Here is a 15,604-nt window from a genome sequence, read left to right as displayed (position 1 = left end):
AGGTTAGGATTTCGGATCGAAGTGTGGTTTCGAAGAATCAAGAAAGCCGAAGGTGAAGACGGTGTTCTAACTCACTCTCTTTCTTTCTCTCTCTGTGGAGGGAATGGATCGCGGCAATTTCTTCCCTCTTTTTGTTTTGAATATCTTTGGTTGTCTTGTGTTTACAATGTGTTTAAGTGTTCATCCTATATAATCCAATCTATCAAATATTCTGAATAATTGGTTTCCACGAGGCTAAAATAAAATAAACATGATAAAAAAAATATTTTACACTTAAAAATACATGATAATACAAAGAAAACAGAAAAATCCTATTACTCTTCCTTAATAAACTCAAAACCAATGTTAAGACTTTTAGACAATATAATTACTGTAATTCCATTTTTCTTCCATTATAGACCGATCAGTGTTTTAATTTAATTTTTTTCATCATCCATTCTTCTTCTTTCTATTTATAATACCTAACATTGTTTATTTGTTATATAAGACTCAATTTATATTATTTTATAAATTAATTTTTTTATATTAAAATATTTTTATTTAAATAAATTTATTTAATTTGATAAAATATATTAATTTAAAAGACATACCCTATAATTGATTAGGAGAGAACAATATTAATTGTGAGGAAAAAATTAATATGAGGATATATATTATAAATGATTAAGATAAAAAAAAAGTATTAATTAAAAGAAAAAATAATATAAAAATATTTTTAAAAATTATAAAAATAAAGGAAAAGCATGACATGTTAGACCAAATCTATAGTCCCGTTACATTAGTGATAAAACTTTCTAGTATTTCAGTGTTTACTAATTCCAATAAAATGTGTATTCTTGAAATTGTTCTGCATTTTTATACTTGAATATTAACTAAATAAAGTTTTGATTTTCTAAAAAAAATAATTTCACCCTTTGAACCCGTAAAAGGGTACTTGTTTCACAAGTTAAAGGCACTCTTACCTAACAAAATACTAATCGAGAATCTTAACTAAAATTAACCAGTTATAAAAATTGTACCCAATCATATTCGACCGATCAAAAAGTATATATAACAGAATTTTAACTTAAAAAATAAAAGTTAATTTTTTGTAATAGTTTTTAATTAACCAATTGTTATAAAACCAATTAATTTTGGTTATGGTTAAATTTTTTATAAGATCACCTTTAATTTAGGATTTATTTTTCTTCTCACAGTTTTAGACTTTTAGATATACCAAAGAGATCAAAACCTCAAAAAAAGAAAAACAATAACATTATTTGTGTTTATCCTCTCTGACATAGGAATTTTCTAACAAGAGAGATACACAAACATAAAATAGTTTATAAAAAATTTAACACTAACCCTTACTTTATGTGTATCTCTCTCCTACTGGACAGGATCCAGTGATCCACACACCTGAAAATGCCACCAAGGCATATATAATAGCTCTAGAACTGGTGATCATTAAGTCACATAACATAGACTATAAAATACTCTTCAATTAAAAAAGATCATTATTATATTAACAAAATGAGCAATTATTTTTTCTTATTACATCTTTAAAATATACATTAATAAGAAAAATGTTAAAATATAGAGTAAATTACATTATTTTCACATGAGAGATAAAAGTATTACACCACTCTCCCCTTTTATGTTAAAATATATAAACTATTTTACTCTCTTTTAAGAGATAAGAGTATTAGACTTTCATATTCTTTTATATTAAATATACAATTTAGTTTATATTATCATTTCCAATATCATATTCCTGAAATCAAACAAGATATTTTATAAAATGTCTATGGCATAGCTGCACATGCAATCAAACGAGAAAACCTCAAGGAAATAAAAAAAAAATAGAAGAAATCCAATCATAGGCTTTATGGAACTTGATTGGCAATTAAAAGTTATTTCTTAAAATTTCCTGATCCATATAGTATCCTGGAACAGATAATTCTAATATAATCAAATCAAATTAATCGGTAAAAAAAATTGACAGAAATAGGGGAGATGTAACTCTTTGGTATTGTACAACATATGCTATCATTTGGAGCTCAATTATTTAATGGAGAGTCTTGAACACAACCAAGTCTGGTGTTAGAAAGCATTTGCTGTTAGAAATTTTATTTCTAATAAATATTGTGGGCTACATATATTATTTGTAGTATTTATATTAGTTATTTACATTTAGTTGGGCTCAATAAAAGTGATCTAATTTTAGTGAGCCTTTAGACTGCCAACAAGAAAAAACTAATATGGGCCCAAATAAGTGGAAACTAGATTTGACCCGTTAGGGGTTAATGGGAACCCTAATAGGTTTAAAATCATAAAGATGGTCATGGTCCCCAATATGCCAAATCAGAAACACACGTCTCTCTGTCTCCCCATCAGAAGAGTAACATCAAGTCCCATCAAGGAATCCAGTGATTTGGCTGAGGAAGATCATTGCACCAAAAGACTATTCTGCTACAACCTTTTGATTAACATTAATGGATACAGGTACGTGTTATTATCATTAACTCTGTAATATGAGACAACGGTTCATATTTTTTTTATTAATGGAAAATTTCTATTTGGCTTAAGAAATTTATCCCAACATTTGCAGTCACCCCTAGCCTGCCTTAGTTGCAGCCTCTTTGGGGTTGCCTTAATTGTAACCTCAAGGGTAGTGTTTACTCCAACATTGACTAAAGATATAACTTAAATAGAGCTTATAAATCTTGGAAAATCCTCACCTTATAAACTTGTTTTGTAGGGTAGAGTTAAGCTCTACATCCAAATTCTAAGATTTATCTATATTAATTATAAGATGGAAGAAACAGATTTAGCATTATAAAGTTGTGCATGTTTAGGAAAGCAATTAATATGGCATTTTGATAGTGAATACTATATTACAAATTTACAATCTCAACATATCAGCATCAAGTGGTAAAATATCCAAGTGTGTGCCAGTGCATAGAGAGTATGTTAACCCACAAAAATAAAATATAAGACATAGTTCGTAACATGAAATTATTTTACCTGTCCTCCCGATGCTAATAATGCTCCAAATTCAAGTACCTTGTTCATATCAAAGCTGTCAAAGGACAAAGTAAATATCATTCAAAAAATATATTCAATGCAACAAAATAAGGGGAAAACAATTTTCAAACAATATTAAAATATATTTTATCAGTTCATAATACTCTCTAGATGCATTTTACTTTGGAGCAATTTTTTGTGGATCAGTAAAAAGAATTGGGTAAAAACAATGGTGTAGAACTCTATGGCAGTGTTCATTGTTCAGTTTAAGCAGTTCTTTGGCGAAACAGATTGAAGTATAAAGCCAAAACTTCTAAAAAGGTGTCCCTTTGCTCTTAAATCTGTTTCATATGATTTTCCTTAAGCTTCTCTTCAGTATTCGCCCACTGGTGTTTCAAGAGATTTCCGGTTTTTATATGCATCACTTTAAATCTTTTTTCCTCTTTTTATTTTTATTTTTCTTGTTATTGATTTTAAAAAAATTAAAATTAAAATATGGCTGGTCAATTTTTCGCGACATAGCTTCCGGCCATAGACTTATGACAAAAAAAAATTGTTATAATTAAAATTTATAAGAAATTATATATAAGTATAAATATTATATTTAAATACATAAATTATATTTAAATTTATATAAATATATATATTTTAAAACATATAAATATATCTTAAATTTATGATGAAATATTTATATTATAACAATATTATTATTAAATATGCATCATTTTTATTTTAAAAATATAAAAACTTATTTTATAAATGAATATAATAAATAAAATATTAAATTAGATATAAAGTTAAATAAAATTCTCTGAAAATTCTTTTTTATCGAAAAACAATCTCAAAAATATTATCAATAAGATAGTTTCATGTTTAATATATAAGAGTGAATATATAAATTAGATTTTATATTTATATTATATAATTTATATTGGTACAAAACAATTTTAAATTATTAATAATTTATTTTAAAATTATAAAATATAATTTCTAAATAAATATTATATTTAACGTTTTTGAGAATTTATTTTTATTTTTCTCGAGGATTAACAATTTGTTACTAGCACTATCGAGCCATGGAATTGCAATTGCACCAAAGGAAGACTGAATAAATTCACCTTAGTGATTGTTTGTCATTTTATTTTTCAAAATATCTTCATTTCATTGTGCAAACACAAAATGAAAAGACGTTCTATAATGTAAAATAACAAATCTACCATTGGCATTGTTCATAATATGGTCCAATGTGATAGGATGAAGCACATAAAAATATGTGCATTGAATAGTATTATAGCGGCAAGATATGACCCTTTTGGTGGACAACTTTTATATATATTAATCAAAAGTGTTTGAACCGGGAACTATAGATCTTCGTACATTGGCTTGAGAAAGAGTGTCGGAATATGTATTAGATATGTGAAAAAATATGATGATTGAATATTTTACGTGTATCATGTTGCATAATATTTCCCCTGTAATTTTTTTTTTACATTTTTATTTCCTATAACAGTTGGATTAAGCCTCAATGAGAAACAAAACAGTGATAATTGTTGTAGTAAACAAGGCCTATGTAGATCAAGATGTAGAGAGTGATAGCACTATGCTTGATTTTTTTCTTGGTAATCTTTGGCTTGGAGAGGGAACAAGGTCTCTTGTTAATCACCTTTTGATAGGAGCAGTTGATCAAACAGCCTATGATCGGTGTCAATTTCTGAAGTTGAATTGCTTCAAATTGGAAATAGATGGAGTTGATTTTGAAGGTGAGAAAATCTTTATGTCTCAAGATTATATCAAAATGACGTGGATAAAGATTCAATTTGTGTTGAAAGTTCTCAAACGTGGCTACAACGTTGTTTTCACGGTACATACCCTTTTCGTCCATTTTGTTTTCTTCTTGCTCGTGTTCAGTTGCTCTTTCTCGTGTTTAAGTGCACAGAATTGAATTATTGATCTAAAATTAGCTTATATTCTTAATATTCTTTTTTCTTCTTTTGAATGTCAGAATTAGTCAAAAATATTCTCTCAACCAGTTTTGAATTGAACATCCAATTTTCATATTCCAAAATAAAACTTTTGTATTCATAGATATTTATTACAATTTTAATTATAAAATGAGTTACATATTAAAAAATGTTTCCTTATCATAAATTTTGATTATTATACAATTAACAACAAACATTTGGGGATGGATATTATCAAATTTTGAATAAATAAATACATTAATTTGAAATATGATTTTTTATTAAATAATAAAGAAAAGATACATTTTTTTATTTGACTGAAGATAAAATAAAAAAAAAAAAAAGTTTTCTTTTTTAAAAAAAAAAAACTTTCTTTTTTCATTTTTTTCTTTTAAATCTAATTGATTTTTTCCCCATCCTTGTTTTGTTTTCATTTTACTATTATTATTAGGTAATATTGTATAATTAGGTTGGAGAGAGAAGAAAACACAATTTTTTTTTATCAAATAAGACTGATATGTTTACTGTAAAACTTATTAATCACTGATTACATTTCATAAAAGTTGAATCTTTCTTTTTTAACATGATCGCATGATTACTCAACAAAAGAGAATATCGAAGGCCTTAAATATAATTTACTTGTAATTGTTCAAAATCTATTGATATAATCCCAACGATAATGTAAAAAGGAATGTTGCGTGAATTTAAGTTTAGCTTCTCATATAATTAAAAAAAATGAATAGATAAATGTAGAATTATATCAATTTTACTTTTCAACTTTCATTTCTCTTATTCATATGTAACATTTTTTTCTCATAGGACACCGATATAATGTGGTTAAGAAACCCATTTATTAGATTAAGCAAGAATGAGACAGAAGATCTCCAAATTAGTACAGATAGGTACCTTGGTGATCCTTGGTCAAAAAGTCCAATCAACACTGGATTTTACTTTGTGAGGTCAAATAACAAGACTATTTCCCTATTTGAAACATGGTATGATCAAAAGGACAATGCCATGGGAAAAAATGATCAAGATGTGCTTTTGGACCTCTTTATAAGTGGTATAATCAAAGATTTGGGGCTTAAAGTTAGGTATTTGGATACCCTTTATTTCAGTGGATTTTGCCAAGATAGCAAAGATTTTAGGGAAGTCATCACCATACATGCCAACTGTTGTAGAAGCATCAATGCAAAAATGGCAGATATGAAAGCAGTTCTTCAAGATTGGAAGCAATTTAGGAGGTTGGGGGTTAATTCCACTGTGAATCCCCAATGGATTAAGCACAATTGGTGTAATCAATCTTGGAAAAACCTATAAAAATAAATGGTTAAGAATTATATGTAATACACTGAATAGTATTTGTATGATACAAGGGAACATTATGCAACATATGTACTATACTCTAAGATAAAATTGAATCTTCTACTTTGTGAGCAATAGATATACTTAAAGATCCAAATTAGAAAATTACAAATTTCCTTAAGTTAAACACGTCTAATAAGAACAACATTTTCTTATAAGGAATTACTTAGAATAACTAAAAGTGTCATTAAAAAAATTATAAGAACAAGTATCATTAAGCTTCTATAGTTTCAAGATGACCTTGAATACTACCATGATAGGTAATGCCTTCGTCTTGCAAAATACAAATATTTGTCACTAACTATTTCTACACGAATTGTACTAACAAAAAAAATAAGAAAAGAGAATAAACAAAAATGTTTAGGAGGTAAAAGAGAGTGAGTAATCTCGCTTTAGAATGTAGATTATATGCGGGTAGCGAGATTGACTTAATCTCATTTTGTTTGTGTATGTTTTATGAGGGGAAACTCTAAATCATAATTGTAACTTGTGATTTTGTATCCCATGTCATTCTTGTGTATTATGATTATAATAATTGATAAGTAATCATGATTATTGTTGTATAATCAAAAGTAATAAAAAATTTGTGGGTGCTTGTGGGTTCATATAGGAATCCTAAGTCTTGAAAAATCTAAATTTATAAGAAAAGATGTAAATGAAAGTGTAGATTGATGGTTTATTAGTAACTAATTATGCCTTTTAACAATTTTACCGATTGAAACTCGTGTGATTTTGGTGGGTCACTTATGTGATTTTTTGCACTTATTGTAGAAGCATCATTCCTAACGCAGCATTAGGAGCCATGAGTGAGTTCCAAGCTCAAGAGTGACAAAGGGTAAAAGGTGCTCTATGAAATGTTAACGCCAAGCATGAGAGGGTTTGACTCTAGGTATGGGAGTTCGAGGGGCTTCCTATTGTAAATTCACTAGGCGTGGGAGAATAGAGCAAGCGAAGCTCTCTACCTATACTACACTAAGCAAAGGGTGCCCTATGTTGGGCATCACCTTTTCCTATCTAATTATTGTTTTGTAAGTGTGTTACGATCTTATGGAAGAGAATAGGATGTTGAATGAATGTATTGAGTACTACTATTTATACACATATAATTGTAAAAATAATCTACCGATGATATTATGGAGCACGTGGTGTGTTGTGTGTGAACCATGTGATGGTCATATGATGTGAAGTTTAAGTTCAACTTAGCCACGTGAAAGTCTGGGTGAGATTTCGTAACAGGTTGTGTTTATTGTCTTGTTCAGAATGATTATATAATACAATTAATTGATGGGTGTGTTATGACTAATGTGTTGAATATGAACTTACATAGTATGGTATGACATGCATCATGAGCATCAATTGTTTTGTAATAGGTATGATGCAAAATACATCGCTAGGAAAGGTTTTTTTTGTGTAAAATCTTAGAGATTCATGACCTTGGGATAGCTAGGTTTGGGAGCCCCAGTTCTACCCATTGTGTGCATGAGGTGTAACTTGACCAACATCATTACCCTTATACGCCCTAATATATATCTTCCGAGTGTAGAGTGCTACAATGGCTTGACTTTGCATGTTCTCCTAAGATACTCTAGTGGGCCTTCAAGCAATAATTGAAATTGTTTTACTTGGCACCATATGCATATAGTTTAGGATGCCTATGTCCATTGCATTATCATAAACATAATGATTGTGTATTAAATAAATGTGAATTATAAATATTGTTTATGTTGAAATGTGTAACTATCCAAAGGTGTAATTGATATTTATTAACCTTAAATGTAAATGCATACCTGACCATAGCTCACATCAAAAGGTAGAGTGAGATGTTTCTCACTCCATTTTCTTTTGTTGTTTTTTTTCTGTGTATGTTTGAAAGTGAGATTCATCATGAAGATGATGAGGGTGGAGACAAGGTTTAGACCTTGTACTGGGTGTGCTTTAATAGGATGTTTCATTGGGACAGTCGTTAAGACTTTATTTGATTAGTTGATTCAATATTAGAAGTTATGTTAAATTTATTGTAATTACTCTTTTGAACCTTGTTTTTGCCCACTGTTTAGTTTTCGTTAGTAATGTGATACTTCTACACATGATATTTTACCTTATTTAGTAAAATTATACTAAAAACATCTTTTTTTTTTGATATTTATTGAATTTTATGTTATGATAGCATATGGGAAAGAGGGTGTCCTATTTACTAGTACCAAAGCTTAGTTGATTCAAGTCTGGCATGTGTGTTAGGTGTCATGGTTGTGATTCCTTGTGTACTTTGATAATGAGTTATGTTATGTAGCTAATTGAAGCATTACTTAGTGTAATTGCTTAGTGTATCAGCCTATACCTTTTAAAGGAAGATATGTCCCTAATATAGCTATGATTTGGTTGGCTCAGTGTAATTCAAGCGTTAACACGTGATAAAAGCTGATAGAGTTGGTGTCGCACCTAGCTGGTTGGAAAGGTTTCAACCTCATCATATACCTTTTAAAGGAAGATATGGCCTTAATATAGCTATGATTTGGTTGGCTAAGGTAAAGGAAGTTTTCTAGGCTATGGAGTATCCTACAACTTGGAAGGTTAACCTTGTTACCTTCATGCTGACTGGTAGTGCATATTAATGGTGGAAGGGTGCTTTGCAGAGGATGATGACTATTGTCACTTTATCAATTAGGATATCTTCAAGAGAACTTTCTAGAGAAATATTTTTCTGATGATGTATGTAAGGAGTCAGAAAGAGGTGGAGTTCATGGAGTTGCGGTAGAGAGATAGTATTGTGGTGGAGTATGCTACCAAGTTTGGTGAGCTTGTTCAATATTACTCTCACTATCATGATGATGGTGGTGAATGTGCTAAATGCATCAAGTTCATGAATGGTTTTTGTCTTAAGATGAAGACGATGACCAATTATTAGGAGATCTACCACTACCCTACACTTGTGAACAAGTGGAGAATTTACAACCATGATAATCGAGCGCATACTGCATACTATAAGATTGTGGATCCTACTAGAAATTTTAGAATGAGAGCTCAGAGTAAGAGCAAGTTGTATTTTGTGCCTATCTAATTTCAAAGTAGTAGTGCTATAGGAAGTGAGAATAAGTCAGTTGTTGGATCTTCTACTGTAAATGAAAGTAATTATGTTGTTGGATCTTTTACTAGGAGTTGAGCTACTAGTATGGGAGGACCTATTCCTACATTCCAATAGAAATGTAAGAAGTGTGGACAAGAAACATGACTTAATGGGGTATCCAAACAATGACATGACTTATTTATATTGTCGCATGCTAGGCCACATCAATACGTAATGTCCATATTTAAGGAATGCGCACCTCCTTAGGGCAAGTTCCTAATCAAGATGACCAAGGGCTACTGGGAAAGTCTTTGCTCTTAGTAGTGCTAAAGCAACTCAATTTGAGAATGTGATACAAGATACTTGTTTCATAGCCAATAAATCTTTTGTTATACTATTTGATTCTAGCGCAACTCATTATTTTATTTGTCATATTTGTGTCCAAATGTTAAATTTTTTTTGTCTTGTTTGAAGTACAATTTGGTTGTGGGGACCCCTACTGATGGTTGCATGACTATATCTAGTGTCTATTTAAAATGCCTTAGTTATTTTTGATAGGCAACTTCTAATTGGTTTGATCTATTTACCTCTTAGTCAACTATACATAATTTTTGGAATGGATTAGTTCTCTTTCAACCATGTCCTATTAAACTATTTTGATAAATCAATTTCTTTTGGTGAGAGTAGGAGTGTCGATTTTATTTCTGCCAATTAAGTTAACTCTTGTTTAAAAGAAAATGATAATGTATACATGATACTTTCTTGTTTGAAACTTAAGAAAAAAAGTGAGCTAAGTCATATTCCATTATTGATAGATTTTACTAAAGTGTTTTTGGTAGATGTATCTAGCCTACCACTTGGGAAAGAGACTAAGTTTGTCATAGACTTAGTGCCCGATACAACCCTTATATCTATAGCACCCTATAGGATGTCCCCTAGAGAATTAGCTAAGCTTAAGAAACAAATAGAGGAATTTATAAATAAAAAATTTATTAGACCAAGTGTATCACCTTGGGGAGCACTTATGTTAGTAGTTAAAAAGAAGGATGGGAGTATGAGATTATGTTTAGATTACCGCCAACTTAACAAGGTAACTATTAAGAACAGATATCATTATCCTAGGATAAATAACCTTACGCACCAACTAGTTAGAGTGTGTCTTTTAGTAGTCTTTATAGATGATATCCTAGTATATTCTAGGACTGGGGAGGAACATGTTGAACACCTTAGAGTAATGTTGCAAACCTTAAGGATAGACAATTTTACACTAAGTGTTTTGAATATGGGTTTCAGTTGAGTAAGGTTAGTATTCTTGGACATGTGATTTCTGAGGGAGGTATAACCATAGATCCTACTAAGGTATAATAAGTCATACTTGAGTGAAAAATACTTAAGTCAATGTTTGAGATTAGGAGATTTTTGGGGTTAGTTGGTTACTATACACAATTCATAAAGAACTTCTCTAGGATATCCTTGCCTTTGACTAAGCTAACAAGAAGAACCAACCTTTTGTGTGAGAGACCCTAGATGTGAGGAGAGCTTCAAAAGTTAAGAGAGACTAATTAGTACACTTATCCTAGTGTTACTAAACCTTAGTGAGACTTTCGTAGTATATTGTGATGCCTCTAAGATAGGGTTAAAAGGAGTTCTTATGTAGAAGGGAAAAGTAGTAGCTTATGCATCTAGGTACTTGAAAACCTATGAACCCAACTTCCTTACCCATGACTCAAATTTACGTGTTGTACTATTTGTGTTGAAATTGTTGAGGCATTACCTTTATGATTCGAGGTTTGAGGTGTTTAATGATTATAAGAGCCTTAGGTACCTTCTTGACTAAAAGGGGTTAAACATGAAATATAGAAGCAGGATAGAATTCCTTAAGGACTATGATTTTGAACTTAGTTGTCACCCAGGTAAAGCTAATTTAGTGGTTGATGCCTTGAATAGAAAGTCATTGAAATTGTTTGTTTTGGTGATTAGAGAGCTTGACATTTTTGATGAGTTCATAAACCTTAGTCTGGTGTGTGAGTTGACTCCTAGTAGTGTTAAATTACAAACCTTGAGAGTAACTAATAATATTGTGGATGAGATAAGAGAGGGCTAAAAGATAGACCCATTTCTATTGGATCAAGTAGAGAAGTTAAAGCAAGGTAAGGATAATGATTTTAGAGTAGGTGTAGATGGAGTATTAAGATTTAAAAACAAGTTATGTGTGCCTAGTGTTTCAGAACTTAAGAGGATGATATTAAAATAGGGACATATGAGTAACATTTATATCCACCTAGGAGCCACTAAGATGTACCATGACCTTTAGAAAAAGTTTTGGTGGCCTAATATGAATAGAGAAATAGAAGAGTTTGTGTATGTTTGTTTAGTTTGCCAAAAGTCTATGAAAATTACAACCCTTGGATATACATGTGTGGAAGTGAGATAACATATCCATGGTTTTTGGTTGAGTTACTTAGAATCGTAAAGAACCTAGATTCCATTTCGGTGATAGTAGACATATTGACTAAGTATACTCACTTCATTCCAATTACTATTAGATACCTTTTAGGTATGTTGACAAAGTTGTACATAAGAGAGATTGTGAGATTATACAAAGTTCCATCTAGCAAAGTTTTTGATAGATAGGTTTAAATGATTTTTAAAAAGAAACTGATGAGTTCTAAGTAATAAGTCTCCATCTTTTTTTTTTGTTTCATGTATTGTAATCATAACTAAAAGTTAATAGATTTTAAAATTTCAAATAATAAATAATTCTTTAAATTATTTACTTATACATTTTAAATAAATTAAATATTTTATTTTTTAATTATAGGTTTATTGATTATAAATTACCTATTTCTTAAAACAAGAAAAAAAAATATTGAAGAAATAAAATTTTAATTTTATTAGCATGTGGTTTCTAACGTTAGTTAATAATATCTCATTTTTACTATCATAAGAAGTTCCTACCATATCAAAATGACATTACAAAAACAATTCAATTCAATAGAAAGATATTACAAAAATAAAAGATGGTGAACAATTATTTCAACAACATTTAAAATAATAACACAAGAATATAAAATTTCAACTAAAGTATATATCAAAATATTCATCTCAACTCTATCTAGGAAGTTAAGAGGTTTAAAAAGTTAAATGGTCACTTTAATAAATGAAAATAATTATCATTTAAAGTGTAACACCTTGTTTTTTAGAAAATAATATTATTTATAAAATTGTATTTTTATTATGTTTTTTGGGATATAGAGATATAATTATTATTATTTTTATTGAAGATAAATATATTTTATATTGTTATTAATATTTATTTAATAATTGTTTTGGAAAGGAAGGAGAAACGGGTCGAAATTGAGTTGGGTTGCGTTGACACAGCCCGAGGGAATGACAAGGAAGGGTTAGGAGACTAACTCCATCAATTCTCATTTTTGACATTCTGAAGGAGTAAGAGGAGAAGAGATGATATACAGAAGCTTTGAGGAGGAAAACTCAAGAACAGCCTCGGATTTCACCAAAACGACCAAGTCGTTTGAAAGGGTTAAGCCCTTTGGGGTCCGTGTGATAGGGAAGGATCCCAGGAGGCAAAGGACTGAGCCATTGGAAACAAATGAACACTTTTGAAAGGGCTGAGCGCTTTTGAAGCACTGAGCACTTCGAGGTCATGTGGCAGAGGAGAATTTTTGGAGGTAAAGCATTATGCGTTTTGGAAGGCACTGAGCGGTTTGGTGCTTTCTAAATTAGACTTTGATGTCTTCATAAAAGTTGTATCCTTCGATGTTAGCTTTCCAATGGCATTGGAATCACCTAAAAAGGAGGTCCCAAACTCCATTTATGGTTGTTTTAGTGAATAGGGGTCAAGCTATAAGCATTGATTATATCTGTTGCAGTTTCTGAGATTTTTAGCTAAGTAGATGATTTTTTTTAGACTTTAATGTCTGCATAAGAGTTATAGATTATCCTCTTATGTTTCTTTTGAGATAGGTTTGAGTTTATTTGGATGAGTATAACTCTCTATGTGTTGTTTTCTTTGACAGTTATCAAAGGGAGACGTATGTTGTTTTGATGTCCGAAGGTGTTATCATGTGGAATGAAAAGTTGTTTAAAGTAGTATGATACTAGGTTGTAGAGTTGGTTCATATATGGATGATATACAATGTAAATTGGTGCTTGATTCATATACATCTTGGTAATGATATTGATGTGTATGAGGATGTAGTGCAAATTCTGTGTATGACTTATTATTTTGAGTGGAAATGTTGATTGTGTGTGATGTGGAAAATGAGTTGTGGACTGAGGTGTGATGTCTTGACACAGATGCATGTGTGGCACGATATTGAGCATGACCTGCTATAGCGGTGATGTGAGCATGGCATAGTGTAGGATGTGTGTGGCAATTAGCACATATGTCGGCGTGGCACGACGTTGATCGAGTAATGCGATAACGGTGGTATGAGCATGACATATGTTGCGGGTTGCATCAATTGTCCCGTGGCGGAGGCTAGGTGGGCCAAGTCACTGTCGAATCATGGTGCTTGGGCTGCTGCGCTCTTAAGTAAAAAGAGTTGCGCCCTGACTATCAGCTATAGCTTTTGGCCTAGTGGTAAGCGCTCGATCCAACAATTAGTATCAGAGCCAAGGTCATGAGTTCGATACCCAACGGGGAAATTGCTGAGGGGGAGATTGTTGCGGGTTGCATCAATTGTCCCGTGGCGAAGGCTAGGTGGGCCAAGTCACTGTCGAATCATGGCGCTTGGGCTGCTGCGCTCTTAAGTAAAAAGAGTTGCGCCCTGACTATCAGCTATAGCTTTTGGCCTAGTGGTAAGCGCTCGATCCAACAACATAGTATTGGTTGTATGATGTGTGTGGAAATTAGCACATATGTCGATGTGGCACGACGCTGATCGAGTAATGTGACAGTGATAGCGTGAGCATGACATAGTCCTTATTGTATGATGTGTGTGGCAATAAGTACATATGTCGGTGTGGCACGAAACTGATCGAGTAATGCGACAACGGTGGCATGAGAATGACATAGTGTTGATTGTGTGATAGTGGTATATATGTATGATTGAGATTTGATGATGAAATGATGACTTGTTATCGATAGAACTTGACATGTATGAACATGATGGAAATTATAATTGTATAATGAGTTGTAATGGAAACTATATTGTGGCATTTCCTTGTGTGCTTTACATATAGATGTTTTCTTTCCTCACCGTATAATTTGTGAATGTTTTAGGTGAGGAAGATCTAGCTATGAGTGGCATCCAGAATGCCAATAGTTAAGTTGTGGGTGTGCTTTGATATTGTGACATTAGGGCAGAGAAATTCTAGGACATGGATTTTTATATCTATTTCAAGTTATACTTATTCTTTTGAAAATTATTTGTAAACTCTCATGTTTTATTTTCCAAGTTTTATTTTTAATTATTTTGGATATTGAAGAACATTTATGAAGGTTTTATGTGGACTCTTTTACTAATGTTGAAAATTTTATTTCTTTATTTATTTACATTATTACATTATATGTATTGGGGTAGTAAGGGTGTCGCATTTAGTGGTATCAAAGTAGTTCGATCTAATCGACCATGAGTTATGAGTCCGCTATGCTAGTTTGATAGATGATTAATGGAATGGATTGTCGATTAAGCATATTGTTTGTATAGTGTGATATATGATTGTGTTGATTGTTTTATTAATTGTTTTATAATTGTTTTACTTTTCTATGAACTAGAAGAGTGATGGATGAGGGTATTAATGATTGTGCAATCGTTGTTTTGCAATCGATGGCTCAGGCTCTTGGTACTATGAACCAATGGTTAGAGGTAGATTGGTTGGAGATGATGGAGGACCATCCTTGGAGCTTCATGTGGTACCCATCAATAGGTCCATGGCTAGGATATTGGAAGAAGAGAGGGGAGCTAACACCCCTAGAGATATGCTTCTTGTGGTTAAAGGACATTTATCAATCTCCTAAGCCTTATTAGCATAGAATTTATCTTTTATGCCTATTTTGCCCTTGTATTTATTTTTTCCATTTTTACCCTTATATTTTGGGTATCTTAGACATAAGATTTATTTTACTTGTATTTCCCATTTTATCCTTATATTTTGGGGTATTCTAGTCATAGGATTTATTTTCACTTGTATTTCCCATTTTACCCTTATATTTTGGGGTATTCTAGTCATAGGATTTATT

At 31.1% G+C, this 15,604-nt stretch overlaps 1 pseudogene; it reads left to right on the top strand.

Annotated features, from left to right (window-relative positions):
- Positions 1–4,531: 4,531 nt before the first annotated feature.
- On the top strand, positions 4,532–15,382 carry LOC109790949 (uncharacterized protein At1g28695 pseudogene; annotated as a pseudogene).
- The last annotated feature ends 222 nt before the right edge of the window (positions 15,383–15,604 follow it).

This window comes from Cajanus cajan, chromosome 3, assembly GCF_000230855.2.
Source record: "Cajanus cajan strain Asha chromosome 3, NIPB_CcT2T_4, whole genome shotgun sequence".
NCBI lineage: Eukaryota > Viridiplantae > Streptophyta > Magnoliopsida > Fabales > Fabaceae > Cajanus > Cajanus cajan.
Note: the sequence above shows the minus strand (reverse complement) of the source record. Positions and strands in the feature narration are given on the sequence as shown.